General features: G+C 43.2%; 1 long non-coding RNA gene across 1 annotated transcript; it reads left to right on the forward strand.

Annotated features, from left to right (window-relative positions):
* The first annotated feature begins 6,859 nt into the window (after positions 1 to 6,859).
* On the forward strand, positions 6,860 to 14,993 carry LOC147326444 (uncharacterized). Its single transcript, XR_015130474.1, has 2 exons — positions 6,860 to 7,585; positions 13,742 to 14,993. It is a non-coding gene; the product is annotated as an uncharacterized LOC147326444 (long non-coding RNA).
* Positions 14,994 to 16,756: the final 1,763 nt, after the last annotated feature.

A 16,756-nucleotide genomic window follows, 5' to 3' on the forward strand; every position in this document is an offset into this window, starting at 1 on the left:
CAGAAGATGCAGGCATAGAAGACTATGCCATAACAAGAGTCAACATTGGAGACAAACCTGCTGGTTGCATAGCCCAAGTCGCCATGAGAGAAACTGCAAACCTACCTTCATTCAGTCACTTCACAGCTTATGTCGATGACATCCTGACATCACACAATGACCTCGACCATCTGAGACGCCTAACAGCCAGCATCGAGCACATCCTGAGAGCTGGAGGATTCTACATAAAGCCTTGGGTCTACTCCAGTCAAAGTGGGAGGGAGGAGTCAAAGAAAGAGTTGCCTCGATCAGAGCCAAAGACTATGATCCTGCCGAACCAGCTGACGGAAGATGACAACAAAGCCCTTGGCCTTGGCTGCACCATCAATGATGACAAGCTTCATGTCATGGTTGCAGTGAACTTCTCAAAGAAAAGGAGGAAAATGCGCCTTGGTCAAGACCTGCTCAGAGAAGAAGTCAGAGAACAAACACCTGATCCATTCACCAGGCGAGAACTGCTAAGCCAAGTCTCCGGCCTATATGAACCACTCGGTCTTGTGACTCCCGTCAAACAAAAGGGTGCCATCCTGGTAAGGAGAGCTTTCCAAGAAGCAAAAGTAAAGCACTGCCTCGAAGACACATGGGACACAGCCTTGTCTGAAGGTCTCCGAGAAGACGCCATAAAGCTTCTGGAAGAGTATGCTGACCTGAAGAAACTGCATTTCACTAGAGCCCTGACTCCACCAGATCCCTGTGCAGAGCCCAGTGCCATCACGTTCTCTGATGGCAGTGAATATGCATATGGTGCAGTGATGTAACTTTGCTGGAGCTGCAGCCATAGTGTCATTGTGAGACTAGTAGAGTCCAAAGCCAAACTGACGCCTCTCAACCACAAAGGCGATCCTGTTAAAGCAGAGATGTGTGGCGCAGTCTTTGCTGCCCGTCTGAAGACCTACTTCCAGAGACACTGCAGAATCCAGGTCAAAAAATGGTACCACCTCGTCGACAGCCAGACCGTCTTGGGTGCAATCCAGCGTGAGAGCTACGGTTTCCAGACCTTCTTCGCAAACCGCGTTGGTGAAATCCATAGTAGCACTGATGTCCAAGATTGGTGGTGGATTCCTGGGTCAGCAAACATTGCAGACATTCTCACCAGAGGGGCCAGTCCAGATGCCCTAACCGAGGACTCCGAGTGGCAGTCGGGTCCAAAGTTTCTCCAACTTCCTGAAGATGAGTGGCTGAAGAAATCAGCCGAAGAAGTTGCTGCCCAAGCTCGAGAAAAGGTCACAAAGCTACAGAAAAAGACTTTTGTTGCAGTCCTTACCAGAGTCCACATCAAGGCAGCTCAGGACTCGGCACACGTAGAGTCGAGAAGACCACCAGGAGTAGCAACCCAACAGCTAATCGACGAAAGACGATTCAGCAACCTGAGAAGGCTGATTGGGACCGTGGCGTGGGTCTGGAGGGTTGCCAAAAAGTTCATGAGATCCAAGACCAGAGACCAAGAAAAGTGGGAGGTAGTACCATCTTCGTGTGTCCTTACAGTCACCTGAAGAGAGGTCAAATCCTGCTGCACCATTCGAATTCACATCTGTCGACCTGTTTGGACCCTATCATGTGAAGGATGATGTCAAGAGAAGAGTGACCATGAAAGTTTGGGGAGTTGTGTTTTGCTGTATGGCAAGCCGAGCCATTCATGTCGAATTAGCAAGCACACTATCAACAGAGAGCTTCCTGCTTGCCTACCAGAGGTTCACTTCTGTCCGAGGCCATCCCCGAAAAATCTGGTCAGATCCTGGCACAAACTTTGTCGGTGCCAAACCTGTATTAGAAGAAATGTATGCTTACCTGAGACAACAAAACAAGGAGTCGCTTGAAGAATACTCTGCCAAAAATGAGACCACCTGGGCATGGAAGATTCTTCCTGCTGACTCACCTCACCGAAATGGGGCCGCCGAAGCTGCTGTCAGAGTTACCAAGAGAGCCCTTCATACACTTGGCAATACAGAGGCTCTTACCTTCAGTGAGTTTCTGACAGCACTCCAGCTAGCTGCCAACCTTGCAAATGAGAGACCCATTGATGCCAGAATTCAGAGCCAAGAAGATCGCATTGACTACATCACGCTGAATAATCTGTTGCTTGGTCGAGCCACGCAAAGTGGGGACTTCAAGACTATCGACTTCACAAATTATCCTTTCAAAAGGCTGAAGGAAATACAAACCATGGTCAACAACTTCTGGAGGTCCTGGAGCCAACTTGCTGGACCAAACCTGTTCATCCGCAGTAAGTGGCATACTGCAGAGAGAAACATCGCTGTTGGAGACATAGTTTGGCTCTGCGACCAAAATGCCCTTAGAGGGCAATTCAGACTCGCAAAAGTCATCAGCATGAATCCTGATTCCAAAGGGATTGTTCGAGATGTGCATGTGAGGGTCTCTCCAAGTTCCAGCATTTCAATCAAGAGTCCAAAATCTGCTACCACAAGTCCTGAGCTGGGCACCATCTTACATCGGGACATCCGGCATCTTGTGGTCCTTTTACCGGTGGAAGATCAAGCAAGGGACCAGCCCACCTGAGTGCGATCTTTCCAGGCAGTGCTGAGCAAAGATCGAGTGGGAGGTGTCGCGCTGACCTAGTAGGTGTGGCTGTTACTCCTCTCTTCCTCCTCCTGCCCACTACCTGCTCTGTGCTGCTGCTTGCGCGTGGCCGCTGATTAGACCTTGTGTGCAATCTACAACTAAGCACGGCCTGGTGCGTGCCGCTCCGCCAGGTGAGCTGAATTAGAGCAATCAAGGGCTGGCGTGCCTAGTAGACCATAAAATGCATGCAGCAATCATTTGACCCGGGTGCGACATACTGAGAGGACAGCAAACGAAGCACAATCCACTTTCCACTGTGAGGAAGACTTTGAGCTAGACGGGCTATCGGTTTTTCACCTATCTATCTACATATCTATCTACCTACCAGCTATCAAACTAGCTGGTCAAAATAAAGTGAGTGAAATTCAAAGTCTGGTCTTTTTCAAGTGTGGGCACCTCACAGACAGAGAACACTTGACAATTAAAAAATGGACAAAACACAGGTGTATTAAAAAAAAAAAGTTTGCTCTCTATTTTCTGAGGTGCAATATTGCTGTGACACCGTTAGGATCCAGTTACTACATTTAAAAGAACTCAAAACAGATTCTGTTAAAATTAAAATTATTTAATTACAGTCACGTTTAGAAGTGGGTTGAGAAGTGTCTATACACTCATCATGGACATGAATGTCACTGTAGTTTTGAGCTTTTAAGGATTTCTTTGAACTGATCTTTTTCTCGGGTGGAATGACTGTCTAGTACACTATAAAATAATTTTTTTTAAACAAAAACAAAACTTAGGTGCACAAGTTTGAATGTACTTTTCTCTAATTTTTCCTTGTATTGATTTTCTCTAATCCATACAGGGTCAAAAGTATACAAATATACATACAGTCTGGCTAATATTTCGTGAAATGTCCCTTACCAAAGCACCTAAAACCAGACACTTTTAATACTCATCATCAAACCTCTGGATATTTGATCGTTCTTCTTGGCAGAAGAGTTGATTTAAACTGGTTGTTTCCTGGCATGGACACAGATTTTCAGTGTAATCTGCAAATATTCAATAGAGTTGAAATCAGGACTTCAGCAATTATTGACCTGTTGAAAGACTCAGCTGTGTCCAGGTTTCAAAGGTCTAAGTGGTGATTTAAGGCGAAGCTAAAGAATTAAGAAGAAAACAGACACTGTCAGGTTGCTGGGTCGTTGGTCCAGCCAATGACCCAGCAACCTGACAGTGAGTTTATTTTGTATTTATGATTGCTTTTTGCTGCATTTTTGGAGATGTTTTAGTTCAAGTTTTTACAGTTAGTACGGAGTTTAGTCTTTTTTTATATTTCTAAGTTTTTTGTATTTCTAGTTCATGTTTTCTTGCCTCTGGCTCATTCCTGTGTCTCATCTGAGAGTCTGTTATGTCCTTTGTGTATGTTTCCTCAGTCATGTCTGTGTTTCCCTCCATTTCTCTAGCTCACTTTCTCTTTCTTCGTCTCCCTTTTCTGTTCCCATGTCTCCCCTGTCTGTCATGTGTATCCATGTGTGTTCTCCCTCAGTGTTTCCTGTTTTATTTTGACAGTCTCGCTCATCCTGTGTTTAGTCCCAGCTGTGTTCCCCATGTGTTTCTACTTCCCTTGTCACTCTCATGTGTATATATTAGTATATAGTTTGAGTTTCCCTTTATGCCTGGTCAGGTTGAATGGGTCAGGTTAAACGTTTTGAGAACTTTTCATTTTACACAAAGCTTTCCCTCCATCAGGCACAAAAAGGATGGTTGTCTGGTTCGTTGCCTGGCAATCTCGACAGCATCCCAATATACTCTTTGCTGATTGGCTCAAAGCCCTAACAGTTGAAAGTTGATATAATGCTGAATGGTCTATTTCAAAATGTTTTTAAAGACATAATTTTTGATTGTTGGTGTGTTTTTGATTAACATCATTTTAATATTTCTTCAAATTAAGAGAACTGAAACGTTTTTGCACACTCGATTTTTTTTAACTTCCCTATTTCATCCAGAAAGAAGAAACAACAACAACAAATATTACTAAGAAAAATGTGCACAGAAATCACCAAACACTCGTGTTGTGCAAGTACTATACCAAACAGCTATACAGGCCTTTCATATATATAAAAATACAGAACTTTAAGATCTACTGTTTAAACTTTAACATGCTATCTGAACTTAAGCTATTTGAAGACTTAAGAAGTGTGTTGAATTTGATCTTGAGTTTAATTAAAGAAGCCTACTTTGCCCTGTTTCACAGAGTATGGCTTGGTTCACTGCGTCTGAAAATTCACAAGTTTTCAAAGGGGAAAGAAATTATGTATCTCTATAACCCACAGATACAATAAAATAATTCTGATTATATGTTTTATACTATGTATTAAATACAAAATCCTGCTCTCTTACACACAGACACACAAGCAGTCACCACCACATCCATTAAAACCAAACATCAGCTGAGCACTCTGTGTTCAAGAGGGTCATTGTGCAGGCATATGAGACACAAAAGGAATTTGAAAGCCCAGTGAGCACGATTAAAGGGCAGGAAGCTCCAATTAAATCTGCAGGTCTACTTTATCCCCCCTGACTGATTACTCATGACTTACAGTACATATCTGAACTGATTTGGTAGATGAGACACTTTGATCATCTTCTTATTTTGTCATGGTACCAGCATTTCTAAGTCTTAGGCTTTTGCTTAAGTTTCCAGTTTAAACATTTCTATTTCTAGTTTTCTTAGTTACTATCTGCTCAGGTTATATTTATAGTTCTAGTCTTTAGGTTTTTGATACTGTTCCTCCCCCGTTTTCCTCATTTCATGTTTAGTCTCCCTTGTCTTCATGTTCGTTTATCTCCTGTGTCTGATTTCTGTGTTTCCTTTCTGTCTCCCCAGTTGGCTATGTCCCTATGTCTGTCTCGTCCCCAGTCCCAGTGTCAACCCCACGTCTTAGTGTGTGTGCATGTTTCCTGTTTTATTTTGATAGTCCCATGTCCTGTGTTTATTGTATTCAGTTTTGCTTCCTCCCTGTCATGTCTCTTTCTATTTAGTCCACCGTCTTCCTCTGCCTGTTGTTGTGTTGTCTCACATTGCTGTGTATTCCCCTGCTGTCCTTGTGTCCCTCTCTTCTCTTAGCTTTCTCCCCAGTTCCTGATCCTGGTTTTGAGTTTTCAGTTCTCAGTTTCCAATCAATGTTAGGTTTTGTTTACATGTATAGCTTAGGATTTTGGCTGTTCCCTGACTCAGGCTAAGGAGGCACTGAGAGCTGGCCCAGGTCATTGGTCCTCCTCTTCTACAGCGCTGCAGCTTAATTCCTCCATTACTACCTCACCACAGCAGCAGGAGTCTCCTATATCACCACAGCTGCAGCAGCGGAAGAAATTTTCCATGTCTCTCCTCCTCCAGGTCCCAAGTTTTTTTTTAAAGACAAAGCTGTCCTGATCTGAGTGTTTAGATTCTAAAACTGTTTATTCTGACGCAGTTTCCTCCATTTAAAAAAAAAAAAAAAAGTTTTCATCATGCTCCTTCCAAGCCTGGAAGTATTACTACAGAGACTGGTAACTCCAGCTCAGAGAATTTAGAAGACTGTTTTCTTCACACTCCTCCCAAGCCTGGAAACTTTATAGCCCCTTTTCTGTCAGTACCTTCGCGCATTGACTCGGCACAGTTTACCACAGTTTTCCATTAGGTCATAGTACCTGGTACCTGGTACTTTTTCAGATCCAAACGATCCGAGCAGGTACTAAAATGTGATGTCGTCACACTGCATGACACTGATTGGCTGGTCAGTAGTGTCACTCAATGAGTCATGAGAGCTTCTCATTCACGAAAGTCAAAAACGTCATCTTTGAAACCCAGCAACGAGGGAAATAGCTCCCAAAAAAAAGAAATGCGGTGATCCTTGAGTCTGACGAAAAGCCACAGACCAAGCAGTAGGTATATTCTTGCCTGAATGTCCACCTTTAGTCTTCGTATCGCACATTATTGACGTCTTGGGACGTGCAGATGCATTGCTATGTTGACAAGCATGCACACAAGGTAGTACTAGGTTGTAATGGGAAACCAGTCAATCCAAGCCAAGTTGTGGTGATAAGGGGGTGAGTCGATCTGAGTAGCTGCTAATGGATAAGGGCCTTGAGATTGTTTATTCCAAGGCTTTGTTACCCAGTTCCGGATAATAACAGTTTTTCTGGAACTGTTGTGTAGCTAAACTGGGCCAATTACAAACTGAAACTTTACCCAGGCGGAATTCAGCAGTGTAGGGACTAACGCGTTATTAAGTAATGCGTTACAGTAACTGTTAGGTATTTTAGTACCATGGGAGCATTTACTGGATATTGTTTTATAGTGACATTATACAGGAAAACTCTGTCATTCAATAAGGCCCCTTTGTTTTAGTTATTTTTCTCTTTGACCCAAGAATTGATGTGTGAGAATCACAGGCTGGTACAAGGTTGAAATACCACAGAGATCACTCCCTCAGCTACATTAGTTTCTTAATCTTTTAGACGCCTGTTGAAGGCCAAATGGTTTGTTTCAGATTTCACTAATGAAAGAACTCTTCGTTTTGTGCCTTGAAAATATGTCGCTGAGATAATCACAATTGTAGCTGAACTGATACACTACACAAAGGATGCTTCTTCACCCAAGGGCAGGAAGACGCTGCCTTATCTTGGTCTGTACTGGTTTAAACTGATAAATCTGCTGTCTCATGAATTTTACCCTCTATATAAACTGTTGTACTTGTGAATAAAGTTGAGTCACTTTGGGAAGACAATCTGAAGCAGTCTCTGTTTTCTTGTTCTCCCAAGCTGCTCCCGAGCTGCTCGTACTAACACGCTGAATGGCATGCTTGAATATTACTTGAGAATATATTTGACTGTGTTACAGACTAAGGGACATTCTCTGCTGATAGGTGAAGGTACATTCTCTGCTGATAGACGTCCACGCCTCGAAGGAAGTCGATCCACGGATTAGGCCCTGGAAACCGTTTCCTTCAATTTTGGTGTCAGAAGTGGGATCCTGACGAAGGTAGGCACTCGTCTTTTATTTTATAAGACTGTGTTATGCCTTTCTCAGTGATCCACATAGAAACGGGATACGCTGACGAGGCCTTCTTCAGTGGCCCACATAGTAACAAGTGGGATACACTGAGGAGCCTTATTTAGTGGCCCACATAGAAACACAGGAAGTTGCCTGTTGTTTTGTAAATAAAAGCAGAAAGGACACAGGAAGTTGCCTGCTGTCATAAACTAAGAAGTTGCTCACCAGCAGAAAGGACACAGGAAGTTGCCTGGGGTCATAAAACGAGAAGTTGCTCGTTAAAAAGTGAGAAGTTGCTCACTAAAAACATAAAATTGCTAGCAAAAAATCAAGTAACCTCAGGTGTGCCACAGCAAAAATAGATACTAACTTAAATCCTTCAAAGCGTCTAAACCCCTCTGGAAATCACTGACCATGGGTCAGAATAATTCAAAGACCTTAGACGGGTCCGATAAAAACTCAAAATTAACTGTAAAACCGAAAAAAATAAAATATAAAATCACAAATAGCGGCTCAGTACGACTCCCACTTCCGGTTACGTTTAACCCACGCTCGCGAATCAATGAAGACTTCCATGATTACGTATCCAGAACATGCGGAAGTGCTTACGTGACTGATTTCGTCTCGAACTTAAGAACTGTAAGTTTAATGCATCCTAATGTATTTCCGGAGCCCTATCCCAAACGATTATCGCCAGAAAACAGGTCAGTAGAAATGTTAAATACTATTTGTGATAAGGAAAGTAGGCTGATTAAAAAGTCCTGTAAAAAATATCTGATAGAATGTCGTGATGTGACCAATCGCATGCTACCACTATGGAAAAAAGGACCCGAGCCAGACGTAAATGCTTTAAATCAAGCCAGTGTAGGCTCTAGTAAATCCACTGCAGAAAAAACTAGCCTTATATGCCCATCCGTTCAACCTACGGCTCCGCCGCCTTATAATGAAAAAACAGAATTAATAGCCGCTGCGGCGGCTGCACGTCATCAGCGCGTATATCCTGATATAACAGCGGAATCACAAAAGAGTGAGGAAGGCACTGAAATGACACCTAAATCAGAAGAAGATGACTGGTTTAACCTAGATCAAAGACAGGAACGAGAATACACTGAACGAGAAAGAGAGTTACAGGAACATAAAAAGCAAACAAAACAGTTAATGGCAGAGTGTGAGGAAATCATGAAAGATCCTTTAACTGAACGTACGGAAGCTGAACTGCAGCAAGCCGTTTCCGTCATAGATAATCATGTTCAGCGCCACACTAGAGTAGCGAATGGTTTAACTGTGCCAAAAGCAATAACTAACACCAGAAATTTAATAAGGAACTACTTAAAGCAGAAAAAAGAGGAAAAAACTCAAGAGGGCCCCCACAAAAACACCCGTTATAAAGAAAAGCAGGGATCACAATTTAATGACGTCAGCACCTCCCTTCCGTTCATGATAATAGGGGACATGTGTTGCATTCAACCCCCTAAAATTTCAGAGTTAGCAGCAACCATTAAAGAACTTCCCGATCCTCTACAAAATCCTACAGCCTTTGTTTCTGCATTACAGAGAAGTACCAGATACCACCACTTGGGTGGGCCTGACTATAGATATATATTATGTCAACGAATTCCAGGTGTGACTGAATCTCAGCTTATTGAAGAAGTAGAGGAACTAGACCCTAAAAATGACCAAGCAGCCAACACCACCTCGTTTTTGTGGATAAACGATGACAAAATCACAGCCTTTTTTCAAAATCTAAAGAAATTTCTGCTCACAATGTCTAGAGATAAAATTGATTTAAATGCAGTAACCATGTGTAAGCAAAAGCCAGATGAATCCATTCTAGTTTTTATGAAACGTTTCACGCACTGCTGGACTAATGAGGCATGCATGCCTGAAGGAGGAAATGATCAGATTTTCATAACAACATTCTTAAACAATATTCATCCAGAATGTTCACAACTATTGAAGCTGACTGCCACTGATAATCTCTATGACATGAAAATAAAGAACTTTATCACACTTGTCAAAACAAAAGCTGGTGCAGATCTTTTCCCCAACAGCACGAAGGCTAAAAGTGTTAAGATGATGTTGAATTTTGATGTTGAAGGCTCAGAGGAAAGTGAAAAAATGATGTATGCAGGGGCCCCGCCCCCTCAACAAGCGCAGCAGGGAGATTTCAGAAGGAGAGATAGGAGTGGAGACGTATGTTTTTATTGTGGAAAAATAGGACACTGGAGGACGGAATGCAAATCAGCAGCAGGTAGATCTCAACCACAAAACACAGGACCAGCTCCTGCCACTAGGCGTAAGCAGAGCTCTTACAGACAAGGTAACTGGCAACGCAGACAGGAATCACATCAAAATAATGGCCCCTTTGCACTTAGGCAGCAACCTTATAATCCACATTTTAATCCCCACCCATATGATAACGAAAGACTGGACCGACAATAGGGAGGCCCAGGTGAAGATGAGGGACAGTGTGAAGCACTACACACGATGCTGCATTTGCAATTGTCCCGTAACACAGAAAGCTTGCCCATGTTAGATATAGAGATAGGTGAAAAGATTTATTCCTTTTTAGTTGACAGTGGAGCCACTAAAAGTTCACTGTCTGGAAAATTCTATAATGGGCCTGTTTCCTCTGTGTGCATCAACACCATGGGAATAAACGGAACTCTAGTGCAATGCCCCAAAACTCATTCTCTAAAAACACGCTGGGGCCCAAAACCAGATGAAATTACATATCATCCATTCATAATTATTCCAAACTCGCCTGTGAATCTATTAGGCAGAGATTTAATGGCAAAAATGAACTTGTGTATTTCATTTAACACAAAGGGTGAAATGTTTGCAGATACTGATAACAGCTATGTTTTCTCTGCCCTATGCACCGACACCATGGAGAAGGAACATCCTCTGTGTCAGCTGGACGCCTCAGCGGAGAATGAACTCAATATCCATCTGACTGGTATCCCACGTCACACTCTGTGTCAAAAACATGTGCAAACACCGTTACCAGGTAGCCCCATGCCTGGAAGCCACATATTTGTTTCTCTCACACTGTTCAACAACATGATAACTGCTCACACCAGTGAAGGCCAAACAGTGGTTTTGTCACATAACTCAGACATAGGCTATGACATCACTGCACCATGTCAACACATAGATCTAACCTACCCCATACACTGTACTATCTCTGCTGTCACATTGCCAGCTGAATATCAAAACATGACATTATGGTCAAGAGGTGAGAATGATGTAGGATTTATTGACTGTACACCTTATCATGCTCAGCTGAAAAACAACAAGCCGGTATATGTCAAGCAATATCCCATTTCCGCTGAAAAAGCCGCAGCCTTAGACATCATCATAGGAGATTTATTGACAGCTGGAGTAATAAAGCCCACAGTATCTCCATATAACACTCCTGTCAATCCTGTGCCAAAGCCTAACAAACCTGGCGTATGGCGTTTCACACAAGACTTAAGGCAAGTTAATGCAGTCATTATGCCTCTACCACCTATTGTCCCAGATGTCCCCAGCATACTGACATCTATTCCAGCAACAGCTACACATTTTACTGTGGTGGATTTGTGCTCCGCCTTTTTCTCAGTACCTGTGCATATAGACACACAGCCGATATTTGCTTTTACACATAGAGATAAGCAGTACACATGGACTCGCTTACCCCAAGGCATGGTAGACAGCCCTGCGGCTTTCTCAATGGTAGTACGTGCTACCCTGGACGGCTTCACTCCTCCAGAGGGCTGTACTCTGATCCAGTATGTAGATGATCTCCTCCTCTGTGCTGAAAGTGAAAAACTATGTCAAACTGCCACACACATGCTACTCCAGCACCTCCAACAGACTGGCCACAAAGCATCAGCAAAGAAAATGCAGTACTGTCAGACTTCTGTTCAATATTTGGGATTTACACTGTCTCACGGACAACGTTCTATGACTACAGACAGGGTCAAAGCTGTGACCTCTGTCCCTAAGCCCACTACACAGAAAGAAATGCTGTCTTTCCTAGGCATGGTGAACTGTTGCAGACAGTGGATACCAGACTGTTCTTTTCATGACCACATTCTGCGTGAATGCTGCAAAAAAGACAAGCCTCCTCGAATACTGTGGTCCACAGAAATGACTGCCTCTTTCAATGCATTACAGGGAGCGCTGACCTCCGCCCCTTGTTTGGGTCTGCCTGACTACCACTTACCGTTCCACCTGTACGTCACAGAGAACGGCACAACCTGTGCAGGTGTATTGGCCCAAGAGCATGGCTGTGGCTACCGTCCAGTAGCCTTCTACTCAAAGGTGCTGCCAGCAGTAGTTCAGGGGATGCCGGCCTGCCTGAGAGCAGTAGCAGCTTGCTCTATCATGATAAGGGACTGCGAGAAGCTCACACTCTCACATGACACTATTCTACACACCAATCACCAGGTCACGACCATTCTAGCAAACATAACTACACAACACATGACCGCACAACGTCGCTCAGGTTATGAAGCTACACTGACTTCAACAGCAAATCTCACTATAAAACCAAGCAGCACACCCAATTCGCCAGCACACTTACTTATTCGTATGCTGTGTTCCTCTGACCGACAGGATGGTTCAGACGACCCTGACGATCATGATTGTATGACACGTATACAGGAATCCACAGCACCACGCCCAGACTTAGAGCAGACACCAATCCCAGACTCAGTCATTGTTTATGTGGACGGGTCCTGTTCAAAACCAAATGACAACTTATTTCTTTGTGGCTATTCGGTGGTGACATTGCCTGACATCATACTAGAGGCTCACTCATTACCATTTCACTCAGCACAAAAAGCAGAACTCATGGCTTTAATACGCGCCTGTGAGTTACATGCGGATAAGCGGGTAACAATTTACACTGATAGCCGTTATGCATTCGGTGTGGTGCATGACTTTGGCACATTGTGGAGACAAAGAGGATTTAGATCTGCTGATGGAAAACCGATCGCTAATTCTGACCTTGTTCAAAGACTTTTGCAGGCTATACAGCTGCCATCGGCAATTGCAGTTGTTAAAACGAAGGGGCACAGCACGGCTGACACAGACGAAGCAGTGGGAAATGCTCTTGCAGACGTAACCGCGAAAGCAGCTGCTGCCTCACAGCAACCACCCAGAAGGGAAGTATTATCTTTGCCTTTACAGCTGCCACTTGTCACGCTCCCAGACTATTTAGAAACAAATGTTGACCTAAAATTCATACAAGAGCAAGCCTCTGCCTTAGATTACACTTACTGGGAAAGTAATGATTGTACCTTAGATAACAGAGACGGCTTATACAAAAACCTTGAGGGTTTGATTGCCCTCCCATCTTCACTACTGCCAATCCTTGTCCGCCATTTTCACGGTGTGAGTCATGTCGGACAAAGAGGGGTAATAGGAGCAATAAAATCAAGATTTGTAATCGAGAAAACATCACACGCAGTAAAACGCATATTAGCAACCTGTCTAACATGTGCACGAACTAATGTAGGAAAACCAAAAGCAAAACATCAGCATTTACCACAACCAGATTTCCCATTTCATACATTACAAATTGATTTTACACACATGCCAGCACAAGGAAGCATCAAGTACTTACTGGTAATAGTGGACCAATTTAGTAAATGGGTAGAAGCTTACCCAACATCAAAAGAAACTGCAGAAGTAGTCTGTCAAAAGTTGTGCAATGAAATAATACCCAGATTTGGAATACCTCACCAAATTAACAGTGATAGAGGACCTTCATTCACATCAGAAGTAATTCAAAAGTGTGCTAAAACTCTAGCAATAGACTGGAAATATCATGTGCCATACCACCCTCAGAGTTCAGGAGTTGTAGAAAGAATGAATAGGACCATAAAAAATCGCCTGACTAAAGCAATGATAGAAACAGGAATGACCTGGATCAAACTACTTCCTCAAATCCTCTGCGAGATTAGAATGACTCCATCCGCAGCAACCAAATTATCTCCATTTGAAATAATCATGGGAAGACCGTTTCCAACACCATGGTCAGCCTCCAGAGGGGCACCGCTATTGGAAGGGGACATAGACACTGCATTGTCTGACTATGTTCATAACCTGGTAGAAACACTGAATAATAACTATCAGAAAGTTTGTCTCTCTCAGCCTCTCCCTTCCATAGATCCAACCCATCCGTGGAAACCAGGAGATGCGGTGTTGGTAAAGTCGCTAAAACCAAGGGCACTCGGGGAGGCCGCGTGTTCCAGCCCCCAGACTGTACTTGCAGTGACGAGAACCAGCATCCTAACAGACGGACAACCTCAGTGGATTCATGCCAGCAGGGTTAAGACCAGCCCCACCAAACCACCTAAGGCGTCGGATCAAGTAGATGACGTCTCCGGCGAGCCAGCGCCCGGATTCAATACACCTATAGATGACGACTCAGGCGAGCCAGCGCCCGGATCCAATACACCTACACACACACAATCACTGATTAACACACAACGCCTGAAAGAGCCAAGACTCAGAAAGCCCTCTGATCCCCCGCCTGAACAACAACAAGGTACTCGAACATCCAGCAGGAACAGAAAGCCTAGAGTACCACACAATGTCTAACCTGATAAAGATAGACTCGTTTCATCCTGATAATGGAGAAAATGAAATGCCCATTGTCATCACACGACGCTTATACGGTGTCTCTCGAACCTGGGACCAGGCCAGGAGACGACTAAAGAACTGTCTTTTTTATATATTTAGGTTATTAATCATATCTACTGCATTAACCTCAGATGTTACCAATGATGTTCCTGATGTGTATATTGAACATTAGGTTGTGAACTATTACATTTTATGATTTGCTTTTTATATTATGTTATTACATTTGTGATTTTTCCTTTCTATTTGAGTTATTATTTTAAAAAATAATAAAAGAGGGGAACTGTTAGGTATTTTAGTACCATGGGAGCATTTACTGGATATTGTTTTATAGTGACATTATACAGGAAAACTCTGTCATTCAATAAGGCCCCTTTGTTTTAGTTATTTTTCTCTTTGACCCAAGAATTGATGTGTGAGAATCACAGGCTGGTACAAGGTTGAAATACCACAGAGATCACTCCCTCAGCTACATTAGTTTCTTAATCTTTTAGACGCCTGTTGAAGGCCAAATGGTTTGTTTCAGATTTCACTAATGAAAGAACTCTTCGTTTTGTGCCTTGAAAATATGTCGCTGAGATAATCACAATTGTAGCTGAACTGATACACTACACAAAGGATGCTTCTTCACCCAAGGGCAGGAAGACGCTGCCTTATCTTGGTCTGTACTGGTTTAAACTGATAAATCTGCTGTCTCATGAATTTTACCCTCTATATAAACTGTTGTACTTGTGAATAAAGTTGAGTCACTTTGGGAAGACAATCTGAAGCAGTCTCTGTTTTCTTGTTCTCCCAAGCTGCTCCCGAGCTGCTCGTACTAACACGCTGAATGGCATGCTTGAATATTACTTGAGAATATATTTGACTGTGTTACAGACTAAGGGACATTCTCTGCTGATAGGTGAAGGTACATTCTCTGCTGATAGACGTCCACGCCTCGAAGGAAGTCGATCCACGGATTAGGCCCTGGAAACCGTTTCCTTCAGGCCCTGGAAACAGTTTCCATCAGTAACTACGTTATTATTGTGATAATGAGCACAGTAACTAGTTATTATGCCAAAATCAGGAACGCGTTAATCGTTACTGGGATTTAGATAGGCTCGCTATTCATTACTTCTTGTGGTGGCTATCGCGGAGCATCCACAGATTCATTAGCAAGTGGTGGAGGCCAGCAGGTGGACGAGGGAAAGGGGAGGCAGGAGGAGCAGAGACCCGAGGAGTCCGAGTGTCAGGTGAACTGAACTTCAGGTAAGAAGTTATGACCTGCAGTCTGTCTGGGTCAGATATAAACTAAGTTTAGGTGTAGTATACTTTCGTTATGCTGACTTTTTCTGTACTGCGTACTAGCTAGCATGACGAGTTTCTATACAGCTGGGTGGGTGCTATGATGTTAATGATGTTGAACTTTATTTTGTTCATAAAGTTAGTTAGTAGAGTTTCCAACCGTCCTGTAAAAACAGAATTGTCTCATATTCAGAGAAAATATTATGCGTTTCGTATTGCGGTGAAAAGGAACAGTTTGTCCCGGACTTCAGCTACAATGAAAAAGGCACAAAGCTGAAGTTATTCTGTGTCTTTGCTACACAGCTGCCTCTTCTTCTCTCATTCTCTCCCCTCCCTCTTCTGTTTCTACTTCAATAATGAAACTGATCAATGATCAGCTGATCGGCTTTTCTGACACAAGTCCCGTCTCTCTTGTTTGTTTATCGCCCACTTTGCGCCAGAAAGAAGAAACCAGCGGATGTCGCGCTAAACAACAGCAGCACGTTTAAGCTTGATCAGCTGTTGTTAGAATTGATTTAATATTGCTTTCTAGTATCAGCTGATGTTTGCTGGAGCCACAGCTGTAAAAGCTGCTGGTCATGATATCGGTTTGGTTATCTGGTGAGAGGGAAACATGAAGATGAAACCAGGAGATGTCCTTACTGAATCATCAGAGCTGAACAGGTGATAGAGAAACAGGTTTACCTTTTAGGTGACATGAATGAGTTGAAGGGAAGTTATGAACTGTTTCTGAGAGACAAATAACACCAGGATCCTTTTCTATGTAGCTGACAGCTGGTAACTGTGCAGGGGCGGGTCTAGCAAAGTTTTGCCAGGGGGGCAGGTAGGGCATTAACAGGGAGAGGGGGCACAAAGAAATACTTTCTTATTTTCATTTAAAATATCTAGCTTTAAAAAAATAATTATCTGAATCTTACAACAAACTATTGATAGATTGATACATATAAACCATCAAGACAGTGTACATCACAGTCAAAACAGGGTTTGTTTTCATTCAAAGGCTTTATGATTTTTCCTATAATGGCGGCTGTTGTCTAGTCAAAATGCCCGGGCCGATTTTTTGTCCCAGTCCAGCTCTGTGTGCAGCTCATCTGCAGTCTGGTGTTGCCTACATCTTCCTATTCGGAAGGCAGAATTTCCGAGTTCTGAGTACAATCGAAAGCACCACAACTGCAGTTTTCGTGTTGGATGTAAAAAGTGCACGTGACACTGTGACGTAGGCTAGAATCATGGCGGCGGTCA

This window comes from Aulonocara sp. 'chitande type north' Nkhata Bay, linkage group LG7 (assembly GCF_057382095.1).
Source record: "Aulonocara sp. 'chitande type north' Nkhata Bay isolate Kocher_YH1m ecotype deep benthic linkage group LG7, A_spYH_male_GT1.1, whole genome shotgun sequence".
In the NCBI taxonomy this organism is placed as follows: domain Eukaryota; kingdom Metazoa; phylum Chordata; class Actinopteri; order Cichliformes; family Cichlidae; genus Aulonocara; species Aulonocara sp. 'chitande type north' Nkhata Bay.